Source organism: Pan troglodytes, chromosome 2 (assembly GCF_028858775.2).
Source record: "Pan troglodytes isolate AG18354 chromosome 2, NHGRI_mPanTro3-v2.0_pri, whole genome shotgun sequence".
NCBI lineage: Eukaryota > Metazoa > Chordata > Mammalia > Primates > Hominidae > Pan > Pan troglodytes.
This window is the reverse complement of record NC_086015.1, coordinates 90,528,388-90,539,719: the sequence shown is the minus strand read 5'-3', so window position 1 is coordinate 90,539,719 and position 11,332 is coordinate 90,528,388. Positions and strand designations below refer to the sequence as shown.

Genomic DNA, 11,332 nt, shown 5'->3' with positions numbered 1-11,332 from the left:
ACTCCAATTAAATTCTAATTAAATGCAATAAAATAAAATTATATTGTGTTCTTCAGATACCCCAAAATTGCAAATTAGGTAAACTGCTTCCAAAAATAAATGCAAATATGTATATAGGTGAGGGTTTCCATGATATAATCTAAATAAACTGGAAAGCCTATTAAGTTAGAATCTATACTTTGTAGTACTTCAAAATTTCCTATATTATATTCATAACAAAGTTATTTTAATTACCTTGATATATAGGACTAGTCTGCGTAAAATATTGTGTTCCTCTAGAATTGTTTTATGTAAACACATTTCTGAAACATCAGCGAATACATATTATATTTCCATTTTATTTTTATGATAACAAAAGCATGCATACCTGTTTGATAAGCAAATGATACATATTGTATAATGCATAATTCAGCATTTTAATATCAAAATAAGACTTTACATGATGCAACAAGGACTCAGAATCTGAGAATATAAAATAATAAAAACAGTCTATATTGTTACTGAGCAGTCTCAAACTGTAAAATTATTCATTTCTTGTCAAATTACTAACATATTAAATAAAACAATATTAAGAAAACAGTTTTGTCCGTTCATGCAAATAATTCTAATTCCTTTTCTCTTCACGTTTTTCAAATCTCAGTCCTTGGAATCTGTGGTCAGTGAAGGGCAATTCCAGCAGGTGGAGTAATAGTAAAGGAAATACTCTGTGTGACTATAACTCTCTGCTTCTGTTGTCATCTTGGGCAAAAATTAGCATAAATCAGATGAGGTTAATATAGAATAGAAGCAAAAAGCATAAGTATAGATAAACACATTGCTTTGCATGGTAAATGTATTGCTGTAGAACAAAAACATACTCCCTTTAGTCTTCAATTTTCTCTGTATTTTTCCTGTGCACTTTCAAAAGTTTCCTGGAGAACTTGCATTTAATACAAAAGTCTGAGAGACTAGCTCATTATCAGCAGCACCAAATTTGACAGAGAGCTCCTGTGTAATGTGTTGGGGGAAATCAGAAAGGACAGGCTCAGGCAAATTCAACGTTGGTATTAGGGTCGTTTGAGACTTCAGAGAGAGGCTTTTCTAATAAGGTCATGGCCTTGCCATCTCACACTAGTTTAGCCTGGTCAGAGCTTTCACTGGCCTGTGCAGAAGCATGACAGAGAGCTCTTTGCCAAGGAGAGGGGAGAGAGAGACACACACACACACACACAGAGGATGGATGTTCTCTATGCATCTAATTCTGTTTCTCCTAGGAATCATATTGAGCTTAACCAGAAGTTTACTTACCAAGCAAATATAGATAAATATAAAAATGTTAATTTATTTTATATCTGTTTTCAAAACTGAAGAAGAATATACATTTTCATACTTGACTGCCATCTTCCATGATTCAGAGCAGAAGTCTCCCCACCCCACGCCTAAACTCTGGTCATGAAATCTTACACAGAGCTCCACTTGAACAAGTAAATATGTGTCTGGTGCCAAAAGGAAGGCCGGGATCACTCCTGGAATGGACGGCAATTTACAAGGTCTCCTTCTGTGTGCTTTTTAGTTCCTGTAGGTAAATGTAGAGACTACTCCTCAGCATGCCAGAATATTCTGGTTTAGAATCGTAAAGATCTGATGGCTAGCTTGTTTTTATATTTTTTCTTTCGCCTGTGAAGCGGAGTATTTTAGTTAATGCCTTGAACTTTAAATTACATATACTCCTGTAGTCATACACAGAAACATAAAGCACCTTCAATCTTTTTATATATTCAAAGTACTACAAATAAATAATTGAGATCAATTGAAAAAACATACATTTCATTAGTCTAAATGTTGCTTCTTTGTGTTATGTCTGACACTGTCAATAAACCAGATAAATAAATGTAGGCATTATTTTACCCACTATGCATGAATGGGAAAACATTATTATAAACCATGGATCCCATATCCTGTAATAATTATTTGTTATCAAATATGTTCCTTTAAGATAGTTTAACATTATAATTCTGTATCATCACAGAAATAAAAAAGATGATGAAATAGTTAACTAGTATTCTACTGAAATTACTCCAAATAAACCACAAATACTTAAATTCATACTCTCACTTTTATTCTCTTTATCTCCCTGTATGTAGCTTCACTAATTTAGGGGAAAATATATAGGATGTGGCTTGTACACTTCTACAGTCTGCTTGAATTTACCTCAGTGAGACTCAGACAAATGAGCATAAGATTCCGAAAATCCAAAAGCACCTCATAACGGGCATTTACAGCAGCATAATTGAATAGCACAGAAGTTAACAAAAAATGTCTTAAGATCTAAACAAAAGTAAGCCTTTAATCAAGACACTCTTGATTCTTTTTATAAATGTTAAACAGAGAGAAAAATCAGTGCTTTCATGTAAATATTTTCCACATCATAATCAACTCAATTTTTTGCTAATTTCTCTTGTCTGTGTAATTCCATATCCCTCACAAGCACATAACCATTTTTGAACAGCAGAGCTGTAGAATCCCAGAAGACACATTGACATTTTTTCCTCATTTTGAGGGGATAAAAAATTTATGAGTTACTACCAGGAGGATAAAAGTATCTTATCTGGGAATAGCCAATCAATTAAGTGAAATAAATTTTATTGGAATATATTGTGTTGGTGGGAACTCTCCCTCTCTCTGATTTCATATGAAAGTACTTGTGTTAGAATACTACCCTTATGACTCTCACCAGCTTTTGTTTCTGTATTTACTGACTACCTGACTGGTTGATAACAAGACTGTCATTCACTGACAGGTTCATATGTCTTGAATTTGTAGAATTAAAGCATTGAAAGTTTTCAATTACAGAGCATTTGCTTCTTTTTTTCCACCTCAGCCAGAAGAGGCAGCTGTCTTGAAAACTCAAGTTGCTTTGCAGACACAGTCTTTTCCTCAGAGAGATGGGTTGTTCCAAGATATTCACAAGTATAGAAAATGGGGATAATGTAGGAAAAGGAAAGAATAATACCAAAAAAACCCTTTTAAACAGAAATCTAAAGTGACCTATACATTTGTGTGTTTATACATTTATATCCATCTAACTGTCTCTTGTGTCTTATTTCTCAATTAGCCTTTAATTTAGGAAGGAAGGAAATAAGTGCTATGAATTGACTGACACCCTCAATCCCTAGATAGCTTGAAGACATTCTGATAACAGCTCTGCTCTTAAGTATGGTATCAACTTCAAAATACTTTGCTTGAAATAACTCATTTTGGTTTACTAAAAATGGGAACATTATATCAGAGAAAATTTACATATTATCTATCATATAATCTAACTAGTAGTGTCTCCTAAAATTATCTTTAACCAGAAGATAGTTGTAAAATAACAGTACACTCAGCTGATGACATGACAATATTTTCCTTGATGAAGCAGCCATTTAAATGTTAAGGCCTTCTTATTAGGCCAATGTAACATTAACATGTTGAATCTTTTCTAATAAATTTTGGTTACTAGATCATGAATGAATTTTTGATAATATATTTCAGTTTAGGCTATGCAAATAGAAGAATTCATTTTGTCAAAAGATATCATACTGTAGCTTCCTGCATATGAGGCTTTAATTTACTAAAAAGCTTCAATGAAAGCATTGATAAAATAATATTATTTAAGATTATATAAAGGAGTGATAAATTAGGATGATACTCTCAGCACAATTAGAAGTATAATTTTATAATAATTAGGTCAAACTTCTGTAATGTCTTTCTCTTCAAACTGATATGCTATATTACCTTACAATCTCCTCTAGAGAAAAATGGGTAGTTCTGAATAATTTTACAATCTCTGCTTAAAGATAGCACCAATAGTCTTGAATTTTAAGTAAAAATTAAAACTGGCAAAAAATTGGTCTTATGGCCCTATTAATATATTAAGTCACAAAACTCAGGAGAATTAGCTCAACAATAAGGAAAAAAAAAACCTGCACGTCTATATTTGCAGACTATTGTTCAAGGATAGAAAGCAGACTTTTTTCCCTTACAAATGTAAAAGATTAATGAGTTTGTGGATAGGAAAGATATTCTAGAGACTGTCTTCCTAATCTCTCTGACATACAGGCACACACTTGTACAATTTTCAAGGCATAGCATGGTTTAAAGTAGAATATTATACATGGCACATTGTGACTTGAAAATGATGTTTCCAGTAGGAATGTAATGCTAGCACAAAGAAAGTACATTTTGGGGAAGGAAAAAAAATCATTATGTAGTAAGATCCATCTTATCTAGATGGCAAAAGAGGTCATGTCAGTCATGAAGGACAATTCCAAACTATAGTAGCTGAGCAAAATTCCATTATAAATCATCTCAATATAACATCTCAATCTACATAGAATCAATTTTATGAAGTCATCAAATTGTGACCTCATTTTGATAGTGATATTATATAAAGTAACTGCAGACCTGGTTTCACTACTGACTGGTTGTACAATCATGGATTGACGCTTCCGCCTTTTGAATATTATTCTCCGTATCTGTAAAACATGAGGATTAGAATAGGTGATCTCTAAAGGCCCCTGTGGCATGAACACTCTGTGTTTGCTTTCCTAAAAACACAGAAAGAATGCACTCAAAATATTATTCTTGTTTCTCAGTCAGCACTCTTGAATGTGATTATGTCATATTTTAAATGAAAAATAAACTATAGGTTTAGTTAAGCTACATACATCAATTACCTAGAAATGTGAGTGAATTCTCCATCTTCTCAGAAAAGAAAGTCACTTATGAAATTATTTATTTAACAAGCAATGCTTTTTGATATTTTGAAGCCTTCTAACTCAAATCTATATGAGTTACTAGTTCTCAACATATATACATTACCTACTAAAAGTATGGATATATAATAACCTCAAATGATTAAGTGGTTTAAGTTATAAAAGTAACTTGTATGCTTATAAAATAGTCTTCTGCTGGATTTCTCAATGTCAACACTATTGACATATTGGGCTGGATAATTTTTTGGTGTGAAGTGTCCTGAGTATTGTAGAATGATTAGCAACATCCTTGGCCTCTAGATGTTACTGTCAACCCCTCCCAATGAGTTGTGGCTATCAAACACGTCTCCAGGGAAGCAAATATCTTCCAGGAAGTAAATGGTCCCTGACTGAGACCCACTGGTCCACTGAAATGCTGTCTATATATGTATGCTATCAGGAAAGTGTTCCTTAAAACACTGTCATCCTAATGGACATAGAAAGTAGAATAATAAACATTGCCAACTTAAAAAGGTGGGTAGGTGGCAGGGATCAGAAATTACTTAATGGGTACAATGTACACTATTTTGTTGGTGGCTACATTAAAGCCCAAGCTTCATGTATACACAATATATCCATGTAACAAAACTGCACTCGTACCCCCTAAATCTATTATTTAAAATAAAGTTTTTTAAGAAAGTTTTCATCCTAATTTTCCTGAATATGTGCTTCAATCAGTTTTAAATGTTTATTACATTTTGTGCAGAATTCTAGCAGCATAACAGTTAAAAATCCAAGATTGCTTAATCTTGATTTTCCTAAAACTTTGAAAAAAATTATAGTGAAGCCACATACAAACCCAAATAGGGCTCCTTCTGAAGAACTGAATTCAACAAAGTACTTACCTTTGCACAAAATCTCCTCTTTACTGGACGAACAGTCTTATGTTCCTGTGTGCTGTATAACTAAGAAGCAGCTGATTGAATTTTATGTCCTTCTTCATGATCTCTGCACTCAAAATATTTTATTATGCTAAAGAAAATCATCCTTTTTACTACTGGTTTTGAGCCAGCAAGTTCTTTGGTTCCTAATGAAAATGCTTTATCTACCAAGAGTTTTGTTTTGTTATGCCCTCCTTGTGAATCTGTGACATTCTCATTATTATTCATTTGCATATATTGAGGCTTATTTCATATATAGTAATATTTTAACAGTAAATATGATTACAGCTACCATGCATCTATGCCCTGGGGAATTCTATTGAGGCAAAGTCATAACTGGTATTAAACCTAGAGAGAATTATGCATGTCCATAGAGAGAATGTTATTCACTCAGAGCATGGCCACATGGTGACTTCAATCAGGTTTACTTTTCAAGTGTTAAATGGACTGAGTGACTCTAAAGGTTTTTGGATCCTGTCCAAAACTGGAGTTGTGTAGCTTCTGTTGTAAGTTCAGGTTCTGTGGTTAAATTGGAAGAATCTTTAATATGAAGAAAATAGGTCTAATTCCTAAAAGAAAATGTATTACGCAAAATAAGATTGTAATTTATTTATATGCTAATTAGTAAAGCATGTTGCAAATCCAAAGAAGGCCATGGAGTTTTTTTCTTCTGAGCGTGAAGAATACAACCAATGCTCCTTATGCACTAATAAGGTTTGTTTTCTTTAATAGTAATGATCCTCTTTCCTTCATGCCTTACTCATCTACTGAAAAGCATGTCAAATAGTACATTTTCTTATCAACTGTATAATTTCTAAAACTTACTTGCCACATTCATTCTTATTAAAAAAACAAATATAAAGAATATTTAAAACTATAATTGCTATAGATCTAAATACAGTTTAAAAGAGTGAACTGAAATATTCCCCTGCAGATTTAGCTGTTATTCTCCTCACTATCCAATTACGTAGTGAGGTGAAATTACAACTGACCATTTATCCCAGCTACTATTTATATTAAAATTCCACATATATTTCATAACCTGTTTTCTATTTGTCATTCAGGTATGTAATTTTTACCAAGTATTCTAAAAGTAAGGCAAACTTAATGTTTAATGTTTTTTGTTTTGCTTTAACCCAGGGGAAAAAAAGATTTATTTTTAAAAACTATTTCTAAGTTCATATAATTTAAGGTATACAAAGAAAAAGGTTAATCAGATATTTGCAATAATTAGTTAATGTAGATAAATGATAAAGAGAATTCAAGTTTGAATGCTGACATTACCTAGTTATAAGGAGAATTATTCACTTTCTATCAATATTTTTAAAAAAGGTAGCAGTATTACAATGGACTACCAGCTCCAAAACAAACTGCCTGCATTTATCTTCTCGCTTCTATTTTCTTGCCTTCAATCATGGGCAATTTAATTAAACTCTCTGTCCCTCACTTTCTCTAGCTTCTTTATCCTTATTTTTGTCTAACATGTATTTGTGTCATTTAAATTAAATCAGACAGTACATGTATGTTATTTTGAACAGATAAGCATAGTCAGCACTCGATAAGCATTAGCCCTATTACTATGTAATTCCCACTTTTGCTGAAAATTATGAAAATATTAATTCATCTTCAAACACCAAAATCTCATCTTAAATTAACATGCGTTGTGAGAGGGACCCGGTGGGAAGTCATTGAATCATGGGGGCAGGTCTTTCCTGTGCTATCCTTGTGATAGTGAATAAGTCTCACAAGATCTGATGGTTTTAAAAAGGAGAATTTACCTCACAAGCTCTCCTCTTGCTTGCCGCCATGTAAGAGGTGTCTTTCGCCGTCTGCCATGATTGTGAGGCTTCCCCAAACATGTGGAACTGTTAGTCCATTAAACCTCTACTTTTGTAAATTGCCCACTGTTGGGAATGTCTTTCTTTATGAGCAGCGTGAAAACAGACTAATACAGACAATGAAATATATTGTGTAAGGACAATCATGCAAATTATTGTACATTTCATCATAAAATATATATTTATTTGTATATTTCAACACAACCTTAATATTTGATGGATACTTTTCCTCTACAAAGAGTAATAGATTCTAAAAATGAAAATCAAGTATTGTAACTTACTTTTTATTTCTAGTTGTTTATAAATCATGAAAATAAATGTTGATCTTAAAGCCACTTCTGAATAAAGAGTAGTGGAATATGCCAACCAAAGTATATCATTTGGCATAAGGATTACTTTGAGCTGAAGACAATTGAAAAGAAGCTGATACTAAAAAAAACCTCTTCTCCCCCCAACCCCATTTGCCTAAAAGCAAGGCATAAACTTACAAAGGTGTCCCTTCTCCCCTTTATACTGGGAAGGACAAAAGTTGATCAGCAAAGACAACCTTAGACCCTTATTATCCTGAAGACTTATTCATCCAGAAGAATCTATGTAACAAACTTTATTATCCTTTATCTACCATTAGTTCTCCTTATATTTGCCTTGCCGCAATTTGTTGCCCCTAAAGGCTTAAGGTCCTTTGCCTTTGTCTTTTCACATCTCTAAAACTGAATTGCCTTTTGTTGAAGATGACATACAAGCTGATGTTCTAAGTCTTTGAGAATTGCTTATTGCCTGGGTATCTCCCACATATATAAGAAATTAATGTCAATAAAACTCTTGTTTGTTTTTCTCTTGTTAATCTGTCCTTTATTATAGGGGTCCCACATAAAAACTCAGAATGGTAGAGGGCAGTTTATTTTTTCCCTTACATATACATAGGTATAATCTCTTTACCTTACTTTCAACTATAATATACACTAAAAATTGTTGGCATCTCTTGCATTGTTTCCTTTTGTCTGGAAACGTTTACGTATTTTGTAATTTAATCTTCACAATGACCTCATAATTTAGATATTGCTATCCTAATTTGTGGTATAAAAAAACAGAACCCATAAGTTCTAGGAGGAAAACTATGATTCAAAATCAAATTCATGTGATTCTTAACATATCGTAGCTTGAGTGAAATGACAGCCTTAAGTGTTGAGGAGCCCTCTCACTTGAATGCATGTATTTGCTTGAAGATTTATTCCAGGGAAAGAAGACAGAGAAAGATAAATACAACTTAAAATAAAAAAGATAAGTATCCCCAGTTTTCATGGCACACAGAAGCAAAGTAAAATTAGCCTGGGGTGACTTTCTGACTTTTTCCACCTATTTTTAACTCACCACTCTGATTTATCAGTCTCTAAAATATTCCTGTCTGAAATAAAGATGTGGGGGGAATGAAATCTTTCAAAGTAGCTGAGACATGTGCCAGGGGCTGTGCTAGGAATGATATCATTAACTACATGTTATAAAAAGAAAACCTTGGGGGAGATAGGGAGACTGAGGCTTACAGAGATCAGGAAATTTACCCAAAGGCTTGGCAAGTAGGGTTGAGATTTGAAAGTGATTCTGTGTAACACGAAAACCCAAACTTTGGAAGTGAAAATTTGTTCTTTTCAGTAAACTAGTTCAAGGATTTTCTGTTCCTGTGGACATAGATCCTTATTTTAAAACAAAAATGGTCAATAAAAATAATTGTATTTATTCTTTGTAACTCACAGTCACATCCCTTCATTAACCAGCAGTGGAATTAGATACATTGATTTCTGAGTTAAACTCTGATATCCTGAATGAATATTAATATGTAATAAATATTTTTACACTATTTGCACGGTAACTTTATGCTATTTAATTCAACTTCAAAATACTAATACATAAGAGTATTAAATATCATTCACCATGATGGTTTACAATTTTTAATGCAAAAAAGAAAATTATGAATCATTGCTTTGCTTAGTGCAATCCTTCAAAAACATCAAAGATATTTCAAAAGATGAAATAAGTGTTACTTTTTAAAAAGATAAGCTAAAATATTATCAATGAAACAAATTCACAGTAAGAACAGCTTACAGTGGGAGGCTGAGAATTAAAATTGCTCTCATTATAAAGGATTCTCAGTAGGAAGTTGGGTTATTTCTGAGCTTAGTACAATAGAGATGAAGCCTGACATGAACCTATAAGCAGTAGCAAAAACGACTTTGGATAAGGTTTAACTTTGCAGTAATTTGCAACTACCAGATCAATATTTCAAGGAAGGCATTGAATTCTACTTAACCTAATTCTGGTTTCTGAAAAATATCTAAATATGTAAGAGTTCAAAAACATAGAATACAATTATATATACATTTACAGCTATTTTCCCTACCGTAAGTATTTTCCAAATAATTGCTTTATATTATAGTCATGTAATGACTATAATTTTTTTCTTAATTGAAATTGGTTCTCTATTATATTTGCAGCTCATCTCTTCAGTAGGTGTCAAAAAAAAATCCAAGAAAGCAGCCATAGATTTATAGTTTACATCATGTGATTAACACTCACTTGCTGAATAAATAAATGAGTGCATGAACCGGTCGTAGATTTTTAAGACAATGTTTTGAAATGGAGATGTTATTTTCAAGGTGAAATTTTAACTACAAATCTGTGAATAATTTGATTTGATCACTTAAATATTTATTTCTGTAACATTAATCTTACCTGTTTCCCAAAAGTAGAAGTAATAATTAAGTTAGAACTAATAAGCCAGAAACACCTCCTGCAGGCTCACAGGAAAAGCAGTAATCTCTCTTTATATTTTGTTACTCCTATCTTGCTTGCAAAGTAAAATGGCCTAGCACCTGCTCAAACGTGAGAAAGAGTTCATTAATATTTAATTTTGAAGACTAAAAAGGGAAAAACATTATTCTTATGCAAAATTGTCTTTGTTTTCTCCAAAATGATTTCCCTGTTTTACATAAATGCCACAAAAATTCCACACAGATTTTCTTTTACCTAGCACTAATAAGACAAATTAAAAAAAAAAAGTTTTATATACTTTTTCAGCTTTGTTTTCAGCTTTGTTCAGGTGTGATTGACAAAAAACCTAATTATTTAAGGTGCACAATACAGTATATTGATATAAGTATATCTTGTATAATGATTCCCAAAATAAAAGTAATTAATATCTACATCATTTGACATAGATAGATTTTTGTTGCAGGGGGGTAGTTTTTATTCATTTATTGCTTATTTTTTGGCTAAGAACACTTAATATCTATCTACTCCTTTAATAAATTTTAAATATATAAAACATACAGGATGCTTCATGAATTTGCATGTCATCTTTGCAGAGGGGCCATATTAATCTTTGTGTCATTCCAATTTTAATATATGTACTGTTGAAGTGAGCAGTAGGCCTCTTTTTTTGTGAGAGGAAATCCTCCTTCTTTAGAAAATTTACTTTTTTTGTAATATTGAGATTTCAATACTATTCACTAAAACTTATTGCCTATGAAAACCTTTTAAATTGAATCCTAGAATTGATGAGATATAAACTTAGTGAGGCCATCATCTGTACGAAACATTATAATAAATACTAAAATTACAAGAGACATTTGATGAAAAGAAGAGCCCAGTAGCAGCAATAAAGATGACATCATAGACAAACAGATCTGCAGAAAAGCTGTCAACGGCAACAATGGAAGCTAGAAGACAGTAGAGTGATTTCTTCAGAATGACAGAAAAAACAGCTATCAACCTAGATTCACTGGCACAACAAAACTATCTACTAATACTGAAAGTAAAATAATGATATTTTGCAATGAAGTAG

The 11,332-nt window shown here is 32.2% G+C and overlaps 1 long non-coding RNA gene and 1 other non-coding gene across 2 annotated transcripts; both read right to left on the bottom strand.

Annotated features, from left to right (window-relative positions):
- Positions 1-1,297: 1,297 nt before the first annotated feature.
- On the bottom strand, positions 1,298-10,357 carry LOC107970491 (uncharacterized). Its single transcript, XR_001713084.1, has 4 exons — positions 10,222-10,357; positions 7,435-7,601; positions 4,426-4,496; positions 1,298-1,656 (listed from the first exon to the last, which is right to left on the bottom strand). It is a non-coding gene; the product is annotated as an uncharacterized LOC107970491 (long non-coding RNA).
- Positions 10,358-10,810: 453 nt separating this feature from the next.
- On the bottom strand, positions 10,811-10,916 carry LOC112208776 (U6 spliceosomal RNA). The gene has a single exon (XR_002943345.1). It is a non-coding gene; the product is annotated as a U6 spliceosomal RNA (small nuclear RNA).
- Between the last annotated feature and the right edge of the window lie 416 nt (positions 10,917-11,332).